The sequence below is a fragment of the Peromyscus eremicus genome, chromosome 1, assembly GCF_949786415.1.
Source record: "Peromyscus eremicus chromosome 1, PerEre_H2_v1, whole genome shotgun sequence".
In the NCBI taxonomy this organism is placed as follows: Eukaryota; Metazoa; Chordata; class Mammalia; order Rodentia; family Cricetidae; genus Peromyscus; species Peromyscus eremicus.
In genome coordinates, this window is record NC_081416.1 from 171,194,013 (window position 1) to 171,211,069 (window position 17,057).

Below are 17,057 nucleotides of genomic sequence, written 5' to 3' on the forward strand. Positions count from 1 at the left end.
CTGCCAGATTTCATTCCTTTGAGTACCCTTTGGGTTACATCCTGCTGGTAATGGCGTTTGATTGTAGAAGGAACAAGTAGGACATTTCTTTACTATTTCTTTGGCTTGTTGCCAGGTTATGGAAAAATCCCTTTTTAAACCGTTACTATTGACATGATGTTTTTTATGACATTCTGAGGCCTCCAGCACATTTCCTATTAATAACTTATCAATCTCATCATTGCCTTGTGCTAGAGGGCCTGGCAGACCAGTATGGGATCGAATGTGAGTTATATATAAAGGATGACTCCTTTTCCTGATTGTATCTTGTAATTGAATAAATAGTGAAGTTAATTCTGAAGCATCAGGGATAAATTCTGCAGTCTCAATATGTAATACTACTCTTTCAGCATACTGAGAGTCAGTTACTATGTTGAGAGGTTCTGAAAAATCCATTAATACCAACAGAATAGCATATAATTCTGATTTTTGAACTGAATTATAAGGACTTTGAACCACTTTACTTAAATTTTCTGATTTGTAACCTGCCTTTCCTTGTTTGTTGGCATCTGTATAAAATGTATGAACTCCAGATATGGGCTTTTCCCGTACAATTCGAGGCAAGATCCAATCAGCTCTCTTTATAAGATCAATTCTATCGCTTTTGGGATATTTGCTGTTAATTTCTCCCAAAAAATTACTGCAAGCTCTTTGCCAAGGTTCACTTTCTGTCCATAATTTTTCAATGTCCTCCTTAGTTAAAGGTACAACAATTTCTGCTGGGTCTATTCCTGCTAATTGACGAAGTCTCAATTTTCCTTTCCAAATCAAGTCAGAGATTTTTTCCACATAAGTTTTTAATTTTTTATTTGGTTTATTTGGTAAAAATATCCATTCTAATATAATATCTTCCCTCTGCATTAATATTCCTGTAGGAGAATGCCTAGAAGGTAAAATAACCAAAATGCAATCCAGCTTTGGATCAATACGATCCATGTGCCCTTCATGTACTTTCTTTTCTACCAAGGCCAATTCTTTCTCAGCTTCAGGTGATAACTCTCTTGGACTATTTAAGTCCTTGTCACCTTCTAAGGTTTTGAACAAATTATGCAGTTCATCATTTTTTACCCCAACAATAGTTCGTAGATGAGAAATATTTCCAAATAATCTTTGAAAGTCATTAAGAGTCTGTAGTCTATCTCTCCTAATTTGCACCTTTTGGGGTCTAATTTTTTGTAGCTCTATTTTATATCCTAAATAATTAATAGAATCTCCTCTTTGTATCTTTTCAGGAGCAATTTGTAATCCCCAGCAAGGCAAAATTTTCTTTACGTCTTCAAACATTCTTTCTAAAGTATCTGCATTTGAGTCAGCTAGTAAAATATCATCCATATAATGATAAATTATAGATTTAGGAAATTTTTTACGTATCACTTCCAATGGCTGTTGTACAAAATATTGGCACAGAGTTGGGCTATTCAACATTCCCTGTGGGAGGACCCTCCATTGAAATCTTTTAACCGGTTGAGAATTAGTATAAGTAGGTTACTGTGAAAGCAAATCTTTCTCTGTCTTTTTCTTGTAAGGGTATTGAAAAGAAACAGTCTTTTAAATCAATAACTATGAGAGGCCATCCTTTTGGTAACAGAGTAGGCAGAGGAATTCCAGATTGTAGAGAGCCCATTGGCTGAATTACTTTGTTAATTGCTCTAAGGTCTGTTACCATTCTCCATTTACCAGATTTCTTTTTAATAACAAATACAGGAGAATTCCAAGGGCTGGTTGATTCCTCAATATGCTGAGCATTTAACTGTTCTTCTACCAGCTCTTCTAAAGCCTGGAGTTTCTCTGTTGTTAAAGGCCATTGCTGAACCCATACAGGCTTGTCTGTTAACCATTTTAAAGGTAGAGCTGTTGGTGTCTTTGGAAGATCATCAGTTGTTGTGCCCTGTTCTTGTATAATATGAATGGCTGGTGACCACTCAGAATAATGCCTTCTAATATTTCTCTCAGAAACATGTGCTAATTTATGATTTGTTTCTGAGATTGGAGGGATGTGAATCTGAGTATTCCATTGTTGCAACAAGTCTCGACCCCACAAGTTCATAGCTATGTTAGCTACATATGGTTTCAATTTTCCTCTCTGTCCTTCTGGACCTATACACTCGAGCCATCTTGCACTCTGTTTCACCTGAGATAATGTCCCAATTCCTAACAGTTGAATGTTTACCTCCTGAAGAGGCCAAATTGGATGCCAAAATTCTGGTGCAATTATGGTAATGTCCACACCTGTGTCTACCAGACCAGACAACAAAACACCATTTATTTTTATCGATAATTTATCGATAAATAGAAGTTTGCCAAAAAATTTTCTTTATATTTGCTCCTGAATTTTCTATTCTCTCTGTTTCATCATCCTGACCAGCATGACTTATTCCAATAGGCATTTGGTTATTTAATTGCTCTGGGTAGGGGTTTCCTCTACGACTGCAGGAAAGGTTTGAACTGGATTTGCTATTGGGGCCTGCATGAGGCCCCTCTGGGAGTTTCCCGAAGACTGAGGCAAAGGATTACCCTGTCTGTCCCTTGTTGATCTACATTCGTTGGTCCAGTGTTTTCCCTTACCACACCTTCTGCATACTCCAGAAGGAAGGGACATTCTGTTGCCATTGTTCCTTGAAGAAACATTGTTTCTAGGAATGACCTGTTTACAGTCCCTTTTCAAATGTCCTTGCTTTCCACATCCAAAACATCTAACATTCCTCAAACCTTTTGAAATTGCTTCTCCTACCCACGTATCATCATGCTCATGAGCTTCAACATTAACCGTATCTCTAATCCAATCTTCCAAAGGTGCAGATCTTGCCTTTAACGGCCTGATTATTGTTTTGCATGCTGCATTCGCATTCTCAAAGGCCAAAGATTCAATTATTATCTTACTAGCTTCTGAATCTGGGACCATTCTCTTTACTGCTGAAGCCAGTCTTTGTAAAAAATCTGTGAAAGATTCTTTTGGGCCTTGTACAACCTTTGTAAATGACTCAGTTTTCTTTCCTGGTTCCTCAACTCTGTCCCATGCATTCAAGGCTGCTGTTCGACATAAAATTAGGGTTTGGACATCATATAAACATTGTGTTTGTGCTGAAGCATATTGACCTTCTCCAATAATTTGATCCTGGCAGACTTGTATTCCTTTATCCCTCCACTGCTTTTCTATGTTTTTAGCTTCATCCTTGAACCAAGTTAGCCACTGAAGCCTTTGACTGGGTTCAAGAACAGCTTGTGCCAGCTCCCGCCAGTCCTGTGGTACAATCCTATTATATGTTGACCAAGAGTTTAACATTTGCTTTACATATGGGGAATGCATGCCATAAGATACTATTGCCTCCTTAAACCTTCGTAAATCTAACATTTCAATTGGAGCCCAAATATTTTGTGTAGTCATTTGATCAGGCGACAGCTGTACGGTTACTGGACAAACTAAGGGTGACTGTGTGAAAACAGGCTTTCTTTCTGTAACCCTATGATCCAATCTTGAAGCAACTTCACTGTTAGTTTCTTCTGTCTGAGTTTTTACAGGTTTAATAGGTTTTTCTAAAGCTGTCACCCTGGCACTTAAATTGACTATCTTTTTAAATAGTAAAATGAGGATAAACATAGTAATAAAATGCATAATTCGATCAACATTAATCTTCTCATATAGCTGTTCCATTGTCAGACTGTCTAAAATTGCAAACAAAGCCCAATTTTCTTCCAATGTACACAGAAAACCCATTTTTTTTTAATGTGGAAAAAAAATTTTCTTTTAAATAGTTTCCTTTAAAATATCTGATATGTTAAGTGACTTACCAAGTCCTTGTAGAACAGTACCAATCTGAGGGAATTTCAAAACAGCCACCTAGTGTCCGAGGTGTGAGTCCAGAGAGAGAGAGAGAGAGAGAGAGAGAGAGAGAGAGAGAGAGAGAGAGCACGCAAGAACCGTAGCCGCAAGTTCTGCCTAAGAGCTTGAATCCAGCCATGTGTTCCCGCTTGAGCTTAGTCAAGCCTTGGCTCTGACTACCTTAAGCTCCAACCACGTGCGTTGACTTTACAGGCAGGGGCCCTGTTCGTCAGGGCAGGCCTGAGTTGTTTGTAGCACTGGCTTTAAGCAAGTAGCTCAAGGTTGGTCCGGCCTGAGGCCAAGCCGACCTGGGCCTGGGCTAGGGAGCCGGCCGCCCTGGCAGGAAACCAGACCTGCTGGCCACCCTGGCGGGAACCGGACCTGCCGCCAAGCCAAGTTAAGCGGTTTTTAATGGATTCTTGTCACGTTGGGCGCCAAATGTAGATGTAACCAACTGTCTTATTAAATAAGAAACACAGAGCCAATTCAGAGAAGAAAGCCAAGAGGTCAGAACTAAGAGCCTTACCCTTCCTGCTTCAGCTATCCTGCTTCAGCCAAGAGAACTCTCTGAAAAAAAGGGGCCTACTTCCTGTGTGTATGTCTTTAAATAGTCTAGCTGTTCTGCCTTCTCATTGGTTGTAAACCTAAACACGTGACTGCCTTGTCATTGCCTGTATGTACCGCCCTCCAGGTCCTTAAAGGCGTGCGCCACCACCGCCACGCACTTGCTATGGCTCTAAAACTCTGACCCCCAGGCAACTTTATTTATTAACATACAATTAAAATCACATTTCAGTACAAGTAAAATACCACCACACCATGGTGTGTCTGTTGTTGGGTCATGGGGCCATGGTGTGTCTGTAGTTTGGTCATAGGGGCCATGGTGTGTCTATGGTTGGGTCATGGGGGGCTTTGAGGGGTCATGAGGGGCCCATGGGGGATAATAAGGGGCTATGAGGTATTGGGAGGGCAACACAAGGGTCATGAGGGTCCTGTGAGGGGCTATGAGGTGTTGCTTGGGGAGTTGGGGGGTAGAGGAGTGGTGATGAGGGGTGGAGGATGAGGGCTGGGGGGGGTGACTGTTCATAGATGTCATGAGGCTCCTTGAGGGAAGTGCTGATCCCCTCCAAGGCTTAAAAGCCAAGCATGGTCATGATTCAGATTTCCAGGCAAACACTGTTGGCTCTGGCAAGCCCAACCCACCCCCTGAAGGCTGAAACCAGATCACCCTATGGCCTCCAAGCTCTGTATCTCTGGTGGTTATCAACCTGTGGGCCACTACCCTGTCACTACTGTCCCTTGGGTGGTGAGGACCCCAATCACAGAATCATTTCTGTCTATGGATCATGATGTAACTAAGTATCTGATATGCAGTGGTCAGGGGTCATGGGTGTCCTTAGTCAACACTTGGGAGGTAGAGGAAGAGAGATCTCTGTGAGTTTGAGGCCAGCCTGCTCTACAGAGCAAGATTCAGGACAGCCAGGGCTGCACAGAGAAACCCTGTCCCAGAAAATAAATAAAATAAAAAAGAAAGGAAAATAAAAAAAGGAAAAAAAATTGAAAAATGAGAAAAAAAATCAAACAAACAAATAAATAAATAAATACAAATCCAACAAAAAGATACATAAATAATCAAATGCACAGAAGAAGTTACACATGTGGGCATGCATGCATATGCAAAGTCATGCCCAGGCACACACACACACACACAGGATTACATACATATGCACTCGCATGTACTCACACACATGATCTCATACACTCATATATGGTCACAATGTCACACATGCACACTCCAGTTGACCCTCAACCCTTACCCTGTGACCTCATTCTCACTATCACCCTTACTATGTGACCCCACCGTCACTACCCCTCTTACACTGTGATCCTGCCCCTACTCCATGATCCTGCCCTCCCCCCTTAACCGCCTCCACTTCTCATGACATCTGCCCCCTCGTGATGGATTTCTCACTCTCCATCACAAAAAACCTTGAGGGGTTCCCTATCATTTCATAATGACCCAAAAGGGTCCCCAGATGCCCAAAGACCCTAGATGTTGCCAGCCATGATGTGTTCATACCTGTTCTCACCCCAGTCCACAGTGTTGGGGGGGTTGCCGGGTCACACTTGGATGTAGAAGAGGAGGGCAGCACTTTATAATGTCCTTGCACATACAGCAACTCTTCTCTATGAGGATGGTTCATAGAGGAAGCTGAGGCCAGGTGTGGCCCAGCTGTGGGACAGGTGTGGGTCAGGTATGGACCAGGTATAGACCAGGTGTGGCCAAGTGTGAACTAGGTGTGAACCTGATGTGGACTAGGTCTGGACCATATGTGGACCAGGTGTGGATATTGAGTGGAATCAGTGTGGACCAGCTGTGGTCAAGTTGTGGACTAGCGGTGGCTCAGCTGTGGACCAGGTGTGAACCAGTTGTGGCCCTGCTGTGGACCAGCTGTGGACTAGGTGTGGGACCCTGTGTGACCTAGCTGTGGACTAGATGTGAAACACAGTGCTGCAGTGTCCTGAGCTCACCATGTCAGCTGTCCATCTTGAAGAAGGAAGAACTGACCCGATTTGTTGGGACGGTTTACACATGAGCCACATCCAGAGGTGACATCATGCCCATCATCAGGAGGTCATGTGGTTACACAGTTGGTCATTGGCCACCAGCCCTTCTGCTGTGGACCTCAGCTCCACTAACGATGGTCACACCAACTGTGTTTCCAAACAAGGCCATATCCTGAGGGTTCAGGAATGATGTAGTTTAAGGAGAGATCCTGTCAACCCTAAATGCCTCTTTATATCTTGGTGACCTACCTGCCACAGAAGTGTAGAGTAGCAAATGGCAGTCCCTTGGCTTCTGGCCTCCATGGATGCCAGAGAAGAGCTCCTGGCCTTGGGTTGACAACACAACATGGCCTGTATCTTGTTCCTGGACTCTTGGGACATGTAGTAGTAGATGAAAGTGTATATACAGCTGTTGAGGGTGCTGAGTACCAAGCTGGGCACATAGGGGCTTGGGTTCAAAGAGTGCAGCATCAGCAGCACATTGCTGGGTGAGAAAGAAGCCAGCACTAAAGCCACTATCAGGGCTCTCAGTCTGAGTTCATGGCTGCCAGTGTGGATAGCCAAGATGGCTGCCATCTACATGATTGCTTCCATATTGGTGAGGTCAACAGCCAAGCTGTTGGATAACAACAGTTACTGAAAAGTTTTGAACTGTGACTACTCCCCCCTCCCCCCACATACACACATACATACAGGCACACCCAGAGACATATAAATAAATTTTGAAGTTAAACTAAATGTAAATTAAGCTAAAGTAAATGTAAATTAAACTAAAGTAAATGTAAATTAAACTAAAGTAAATGTAAATTAAACTAAAATAACAGAACAAGAAATTGAAAATAGACAGAGAGAAAAACCTTCCTGGAGTTAAAGAAATAAAAATAAAACTGGGTGTGGTGGTACGCACCTTTAATCCCATCATTCATGGGACAGAGGCAGGTGGAATTCTATGATTTGGAGGCAGGACTGTTCTAGGTGGTGGTTCCCCAGACTATGTAGAGAGACCTCTGTCCCAACTAATTCACTGAATACAAACAGAGGAAGGCAGTGCTGGGGCTTTGGCTTATCGGGGAGGAGGGAGCCCTGGCCTAGGGTGCCCAAAGCCCTGGGCTCCATCCTCTGAACTGAAGAAACTCAGTATGCTGGCCCATGTCTGTAACCCCAGCACTCAGGTGCTGAAAAGAAACAGATGGGGTAGGGAGAAGCTGCTTCCATGCTACTTTCCAAAATAGGCCCTTTTCAGCTTTCTGAGGGAACTCCATGCACATGAGTGATCGGTGTTGGTTCCTTGAACGATGGAGACGCTAGGCGACACCTAGCGGGATGGAGCTGGCCAGAGTGAGGAGAGTCGAAAAGTCCTCCAGACAGATGTGTCCTGGAGGTGGTGTCTTGTTTGGGAACCGTCTCTATGTAGGAGGTTGTACTGGAAGACTAATGTCTGGTGTGGTAATTTGCTGTGCGCTGTAGACAAATTAAAGGAGTGGTGGGGGCTTGAGCAGGTCGACCAGAAGGCTTAAGTCTCCATGGGCAAGACCAGTCAGTCCCCCTCATCTTCTCCTGCCGCTTGCCTCCTACTCACAGCATTGCCAGAGGCAAGTGTGCTTGTTTCCCTCTTGATGAAAGAGCGGTCCTGGGCTAGAGCACGCCATTTTTTCACACTTCCCGGGGTCCACTTGCCATTGACCTCTGCGAGGTATTTTTTTCTTCTTTTTTCCCCTCTGTTTGGGGAGGAGGGCCAAACTGACCACACCGGCAGAGTGAACCTCATGAGGGCAACTGAGCACCTGACATGTCACAGGAACCCCAAGTCACAGGAATCCCAGGAACCACAGCGAGAAGTGCGGGGCGGGGTGGGGGACTACTATAGGTTTTAATCACACCCCTGCCTTCCACAGGCCGCCGACTGGTGGGGAGGAGAGGAAAGGGGCCCGCGCTGGCAGAACAAGAAGAGCGGCTGCCATGAATGTCTGTCCCTTGCCTGGCATGGCTTAGACTCCAAAAGGCTCTGGCCGGAAGAGAGTGCAAGAGCACCACATTGATCCAGTGAAAACGAAGCTGCATATAAACCAACAGGAACACGTGGGATTTTCACACCAACAGATAAGCAAGCAGGGAGAAACGACTAAGTGCAAGCAGGAAAACACTGTGAATTGGAGAAAGCAGGCTTTTATTTTAACAGTTGCCAACAAAAGAAAAAAGAGGGAAAAACACAGTGACAGCTCATGCTGGTAAGGAGTTAGAGTAGGGGGAACACTCCTCCATTGCTGGTGGGAGTGCAAACTTGTGGGAATCAGTTGCTTATGGTGGCATCATCTAACTTTTATGATAAACGCAAGTGATGGAGGCAGCAGGCATACCCAGGATTTCCTTTGATCTCACCTGTCAACATCATCCTGAAGCCCAGAGTGAGGTGATAACAGCTGGATAGGGACACTTTTATATTCTCATGATAGGGGCAGGAAACTTTCATTGTTCTATTCTGTAAGAGCACATTCATATTTCACATTATTGGAAGGACTTTGATTGTATACATTATATGTAACTCAGCAACTACACAGTACTGAAGATTTGTTATGTAATTTCAGTGGTGCTCTGGGAAGCATACAACAGCCTTGGGAATATGCAAACCCAGCTGGAGAAGGACCATGGAGGTAAGGTTGCTCTAAAGGCATGGTGTCTACATGCTCACTCCTCTCCTAATTCCCATCCCAGCCACACACAGATTAAACTATGACAAAACTCTTTCAAAGGCTATCTCGTGTTCTTTTTTAGGGGTTGAAACTGGCCCCATAAGGCTTCTTATGTAAATCTCCCTGCCAATATCTTTTCACTCCTTGTCTGCAGGCCAATGCTCTGCACACCTGGAAGCATCTTTCAGCCACATCCCACAAAGATGTAAAACATAAATAAGTTATTATTTATATAAATAATATAAATAAGTTATTATCAAGGTATGGCTCTAAGAGACAAAGCAGTGATATAATCCATATAAATGTAGTGATGAGTAAGGCTTCTTATCCAGATATCTGAAGGCTGAGGTGTGGCAGTGATAGAGTCATTGCCCAACAAGGGCAGGGCCCTCCATTCATTCCTGATCAGAAAAACAGATGCCTCACTAAACACAAGCTGAAATCATCTGAGAGGAGGAAACCTCAATTCAGAAAATGCCTCTATAAGACCAAGAGGCAGGCAAGCCTGTAGAATATTTTCTTAATTAGCAATTGACGAAGGAGGGTTCAGTCCATTGTGACTGGTGGTCCTGTGCTCTATAAGAGAGCGAGCTGAGCTAGCTGTGAGGATCACGCCAGTAAGCAGCACTCCTCCATGGCTGCTGCCTCAGTGCTTGCCTCCAGGTTCCTGCCCTGTTTGAGTTCCTGTCCTGGCATTGTGATGATGATCACTAGATAGGAGTGTAAGGCAAATAAACCCTTTCCTCCTCAACTTGACTTTTGGTCATAGTGTTTCGTCACAAAAATAGGAACACTAAGTCACAGCTTTTGCTTGTTTGTTTGTTTGATTCAGTGCCCTCCCAAGGACTCTATATAGAGATATTCATTGCCAAGTGTGTCTTGATTGGAAAGTTCAGGGTGGTATTTTGTGAAACATCAGATGACTGGAAGCCCATTTAGGACATCCTATTAGACACTCTTATCTTCATCAACTTTAGAGCCAACAGAGAGATGAAATCACAAAGCACCATCCTAGGTAAGTAGAATCCTGAGCCCAACATCATTTCATTCTATCTCCAGCAAAGCTCCTGATTTATTAAGCACAAGCTGATTTTACTTTTCTCACTCCCAATACCACTCCACTTGTCTCTTCTCTGTCTTCACATTATTTCTAATGCCAGCTCCCTCTCTTTTGTCTTTATCACCTCAAAAGATATCCATGCAGGTTTCGTGGGGCCTGCATGAATGAGATCTTATAACGATATTGCCCCAAAGCAAGCAGAAGCCTAACTTTACCCACCTCTTCTTTCTCATCAGTTCTCTCTAAGGACCCTATGGTCACATTACCATGTTCAAATCTGTTTCTTTTTCTTTCCCTGTAGTTTCTGTATGGAGCTTAACACTTTTCCTCCAATGAGAAATAGCAATCACAGGTAAGAACAAATATAGAGATGGGAGAGGCTGTCTTTAGGGAAAATGATTGGCAGATCTAGCTGATCTGGAACATCAAATTGTTCATGACAGGACCATAACTGGGAGATGATCAGGAGTTGATAAAGATAGAAGGTAAAGAAAATAATAGCTGGAGTTGGAAAAATCTTATACAAGCCATGCCTTATGCCAAGTAAGATTTTTTTTAAAGAAGTATGGCATCTTATACAATATTTTCATGAATGTAATAATGGGAGAGTGACAGCAAAACTATCATACAATTGGAGAACATCAGCTGGAGGCTGAATCAATGTTGTATAAGGGTAACACAGTAATCTCAAGAACAGAGACTGGACAAACAGCAGCCTTGGGACTGATAATCATAGCTCCTGAGGCTGTAAGAGCTGAATTCTCAGGATCTGAAGCCACAGCTCCCTCAAGGCCCTGATCAGGCTACTACCAGCTCTGCAAAGCATGAACCTGGATTAGAGAAAAGTATGTTTCTTCTCCATACATCATAGCTTCAGGGAGAGCCTCAGTCTGAACCTCAATGGCTAGCTATTCTTCCCTGGACCTGCACTACATGCTTCTGTGCAGGTGATTCCAATGCTCCACTGCTGCTTGTGCCAGGCAATGCCCAAATGTGGGGACAGGATCTACATCCCCTTGGAGTAATGCTGTAATGATGACACCATCCTGTCCCAGAAAAACCGACCTGCTTCTGTGGCTCTGGCTGTATCTACCAGCCCTGGTTCGAGCTCTGTTGACCTGAGTCAATGTTAGTCCCCAGAAGAAGTTTGTTGTGCGGCTGAAACTTCTGGGTGAAAAGTCTCAATGCCACTCATCTTGTTATTAGAAAGGGCCTCAGTAATAAAGTTCCTCAACTTGTTCATGATGAAAAGGAGGAGGGAGAGATAATGCAGAGACAATGGAGAGATGCATTTTGCATTATCTCTGGCTATTTCTGGAATCTTTCCATGTTTTTAGGTTCTCTGCATCCATTACTGTTTCATTTTTTTTCTGTAGTGGAAGGAAATCTTTCTAGACATGAACTCTGCCATTTGTGGTGTTTTCTTTTTATCTATCTATCTATCTATCTATCTATCTATCTATCTATCTATCTATCTATCTATTTATTTATTTTAGCCCTGCCCTGTGTTTTCTATTTATCAGCACTAAGCCCAAATTACAGCAGAAGCAAGGAGACATAGAAACTGCCCATGAACCTGGCCCTATGCTGCCCAGTTTAGGGTGTTAGAGACATGTCTTAGAAAAATGTTCAGGCCATGACCTTTGGTTTGAGCCTGGCAGGAAGTAAGTTCTTGGAAGCTTTCAATCACCGAGTTTCCAGATTTTGAATTGGAAATGAAAAAGTAAAAATTATTAGAGGTTAATCCATATAGATAAAATAAACAAAATCCAGACTCATATCACTTATTTTTCATAAAGTGTTTGGAAATTATATTCTTTTACAATTGCCATTTTGGAGTAGAAAGCAATGTTATGGCTACAACTGGAATAATTTTATGAAGCTATGAACCACATAAATTACATCAACTGTGTGCCATTTTTATAAGGAAGACATTTAAATTTACTCAGTGATTTTGAAGTATACACTATCATATATGTTTAGAATAATCCTTACGCTGAGAGATAGTCCCATCATAGGAATTTAAGACGTGACATTTTGAATTCTTATTGTTGAAGATGCTTATCAAACTTCTGGGTCATCAGCAACAAAACAAAAAGACATGAATGAAGAAGGGGAACCAGTGGGGAAGAGGGGCATAATAATGAGTGGAGAGGAAGAAGAAAGGGTAAAGGGTGGTAACATGATCAAATGTGTTCCATGAGGGCTGGCAGATGTCTCAGCAGGGGAAATCATTTGCTGCCACACCCTGAGTTTCATCATGAGGAAAGAGAAACCTGATGTTAGCAAATTGTCCTCTGACATCCACACATGTACCCTACAGGGCACTCACACACCCACACATACACAAACCATAAATATTATAAAAGTGTCTTGTGTAGGTATATGAAAGTGTCTTGATAAAAACCATTATGTACAATTAACATACATTAAAAAGGGGAATATTTTATATTTATTTTATATTTCTGGTTTTAATTTATTCCCTCTTACCATATTTGTGTGAGAAGAGTGTTCAGCCTAGGATTATGGAAATGGCTGACACAAACCTAAGTAGATGAAACCAACAAGTTATCGGTCACATGACAAGTGGATGCACACTGAGGATGCCCTGGCTGTCTTATATCAGTAATTGCAGGACCTGGTAGGGAACTGAACCTGGCTATTGCATAATAAACAAGAACTATAGCCACTGCCTTGTTGTGTGTGATTCCTCACTTTATCTGCAGTAGCAAATTCATCCTAGTATTCACAGAAGTCAGGCATTATATAACATTTGTCCCTTTTCCCCTTATAGCACTGAGGATTGAACCTAAGGCCTCACCTACACTTAGTGCTTAACACCTGAGCCACACCCCAAGTCCCTCACTGGAGAAATCTAGATAAACACCCCACTACAGAGAGCTATCTCTATCCCTTTCATACGTGCAAACAATGTGTTCTGATCACACTCAACTCCCACTTTCCCGTTCTAAATTCTCCAACATCCTCCTGCCATCTCCATGTCTTCTCATGTCTAAGGTAACCCACTGAGTCCTGTTGGTACTATTTACCTGGTCAGCCTATCTGGGATCTCACTCCAAAGAATACCATCTCTCACTAAACTGTCAACAGCTTTTTTTTTGTATGGTGTGGGAATTGTATGCTCCTTTGCATCCATGCTGGAATGTTGACTGCTTTGCTGGAGTGTTGATTGCCTATCCCTACTTTCATTGTTGATTTTGAGACATGATCATGCTGACTTTGAGTTCAGCCTGAAGCCAGGACAGGTCTTGAACTGGCCTTCCTCTCCTCACAGCATCCTGAGTGCCCTAGATTATATGCCTTGCTACCATGTCTGAGTAATGTTGGGCCTAAATTTGAAGCCTTATAACACTGCTGTGGGATGGTCTGTATGTCAAGTGTGTTGCTGATTGGTCAGTAAATAAATCACTGATTGGCCATTGGCTAGGCAGGAAGTATAGGCGGGACAAGGAAAAGAATTCTGGGAAATGGAAGGCTGAGAGAGGGACACTGCCAGCCGCCATGAGGACAAGGAAGATGTAAGGTACCAGTAAGCCATGAGCCATATGGCAAAGTAAAGATTAATAGAAATGGGCTAAATATAAGAGTAAGAGCTAGACAATAACAGGCCTGAGCTAATGGCCAAGCAGTTTAAATAATGTAAGAGTCTGTATGTTTATTTTACAAATGGGCTCTGGGACTGGCGGGACTTGGTGGCGGGAGCTGGAGAGAAATTCTCCAGCCTGAGAGAGATTTGCCCTGACCGTGGGCCAGGCAGAAAATTCTCCAGCTACAAATGGCGCCCAACGTGGGGCACGAGTTTCCACCTAAAAACTTAGAAAAAAGATTCTAAAACGGACCTAAAACAGCTTCCTAATTGTCTCTCTCAAATAAGCGGCAGCTGCCGGTTTGAGCTACTGGCGGGTTCCTAGCGTGCGCTCTCGACCTGCAGTATGGTGGGTATGAGGCCTCTGCAAGTAGCACATTAAACTGTGTGATGAATTTAGCCTTTGCTAGTACAAAACAAAAAAAGAGGTTTCTGGGCTACACGCTACTTTGGTAAAAATGTAGACCCACTATTTCTGAGAGTTATGGCTCCCAGAGCTGGCGGAAAGCGGACCGCCGCCATGTTGGGAAGCTGAAGTGGGCGGAGCCAGCAGCCACAGTGCCAGCACTGTTTCAGGCTTAGAAGGCTGCAGTTTAAAGCAATAGGCTCAAGCTAATATAAAAAAAAATAAGCCACGTAAAGATGGCTACCACACAAAGAATTTGGATTATGTTCTCTTTGATACTTATAACTGAAGAAAAACATTTGATTACAAAAGCTGTTGAATTATGCCAAAATGTGTATTTTAAAGATACCTTGACTTCAAAGTTTGGATGTAAGGATATGTTGCTTTGGAAAAGAATCTCTTTCGTTTCCACAGAAAGCCAGAGGCTATGGATTTGTTCCAGATTAAGATACATCAGGTTTGACCAGCCAAGACCCCCTGAAAGGTCTCCAATGACACCATGGCCCAGATGACTCAACATCCAGAATGGTTCCAAGGCAACTGGCTCAGACGATACAGCCTCATGGACTACTCCATGATCCTAAAATTTTCTTCGTGTCCCCATAAGATACAGCACCCCCTTCCAGCAGGAAGTAATAAGAAAAGCTACGCCCAAATTCCCAAATATACCAAGCTGGCTTTAGAGATGGAATTGGCTCACTCCCCCTCTAAACCCAGACATATTGCTCAAAAAAAAAAATGGTTAAGAGATTCTTATGTCCCAAATCAGAAGAGCCCTCTGATATGGGACAGACAAAAACCAATATTTTTATTTAAAGCAGGTTGATTATAAATACAATCTCTTTCTAAAGAAAAAAAGGGGATAGTTTAGATATGATAGGATGAAAGGGTAGATTAATGAACCTACTTTTAAAGAGTAACAACTTGTTTAAAATGTTTTACATCGCTATAGATTTTAGTTTATTGATACAAGTTTAAACTTAATTTTGTTATACTGTATATATATTTCTATTCTTGTTTGAGGTATTATGTTTATGTAACTCATTTAAAATTGTAATGGATAATTAAAAAATAGATTAATAGTTAGTCATCTATGATAATATTTGTAGCCATGTTAGTTAAGTCTTCTAGGTATACATAGATATATTTCAGATAGATAGGTAGTCTTCAAACACTTCAAAGACCTACAGAATATGGCATTTAAAATGTTTTAAAAGTTTAGACTTTTTGGACAGTGAGACATGTCTGCTCCTGACAGCACCGAGTTACTTCAGAGAGGAGGATGGGCATCAAAGACACTCCATATGGAGTTTATCTTCACCTTGACAAAAATAGCCATTTGGGCAAGAAACTGTTCTTGCCTGGACTGCTTGATCAACTGGACATGCAGGACCCATAGAAAGGTGACCACTGAACTTTGCTTGACAAAATGGTCCTTCAGGTTCCTGCTTTGCAGAGAAAACTGCCAGACATTCTACAAGACACAGAAATAATATCCTCTGAGGTCTTTGATGTGGTTAAAGACTAGATACTTACAATTTTCCTTAGTTATAATAAAAGATAAGTTAAATATAAAACCTTAAACTTACAAATATAAGATAGATAGGATCTCTTCTTTAATATTGTAACTGTAATTCTTGCTTGATAATTGTTTTGTTATATGTAATTTTACTATGTTAAAGTTAAAACCTTCCTTTTTAAGAAAAGAAAAGGGGAAGTGCTGTGGGATGGTCTGTATGTCAAGTGTGTTGCTGATTGGTCAGTAAATAAATCACTGATTGGCCATTGGCTAGGCAGGAAGTATAGGCGGGACAAGGAAAAGAATTCTGGGAAATGGAAGGCTGAGAGAGGGACACTGCCAGCCGCCATGAGGACAAGGAAGATGTAAGGTACCAGTAAGCCATGAGCCATATGGCAAAGTAAAGATTAATAGAAATGGGCTAAATATAAGAGTAAGAGCTAGACAATAACAGGCCTGAGCTAATGGCCAAGCAGTTTAAATAATGTAAGAGTCTGTATGTTTATTTTACAAATGGGCTCTGGGACTGGCGGGACTTGGTGGCGGGAGCTGGAGAGAAATTCTCCAGCCTGAGAGAGATTTGCCCTGACCGTGGGCCAGGCAGAAAATTCTCCAGCTACGTAACACAATGCCTGTGGAGATATTTACATCTGCATACATCTCTAAAGTAGGATGGTGCTAAAAGGCATATTTGCAAGTCCTTTGTAATTGTGAATAAAATTGTCTCTGTTAAGAATATTAATCCTCCCTCCTCTTTTTCCCTCCCTCCCTCCCTCTCTCCCTTCCCCCCTCCCTCCCTGTCTTTGCCATTCTGGAGTAGAAAGCAATGTTATGGTTAATTACTACAAATGGAATAATTTTATGAAACTATGACCCATATAAATTTCATCAACTGTGTGCCATTTTTATAAGGAAGACATTTAAAGAGAGAGAGAGAGAGAGAGAGAGAGAGAGAGAGAGAGAGAGAGAGAGAGATGAACCTTTTTCTTTGTATTGTTATTTGACTTGTGTGTATTTGTCACTCTCTCTGGTAGTTGGAGATTCTTTTGGTTGATCAGTGTCATTTGGTTTTTCTGGTGTGAATTGCTCACCTATCTGTCAAGGCCTTTTTATCCTCCTAACCATTGATACTCTGTGCTTTCTACATGCCAGAACTCTGTCCTTCAGGGGAGAGGCAACTTGCGTTTGTTTTATGTCTATCTACTTTGAATACCTTTCATGGAGGTGGATGTATGTATCATTTTACATGAGTATTTGTGTTGTTGCTTTTTCATTGTTTGAGATTTTCATACATGTTTATAACGTTTTTTTTAAATGAAATACATGCCTCACTTCTTGTCCCTTAAAC

At 42.2% G+C, this 17,057-nt stretch overlaps 1 pseudogene; it reads left to right on the plus strand.

The window, feature by feature from the left end:
- LOC131896879 (MHC class I-like protein MILL1) overlaps positions 1–17,057 on the plus strand; it is a 104,186-nt pseudogene that overhangs the window by 45,699 nt on the left and 41,430 nt on the right.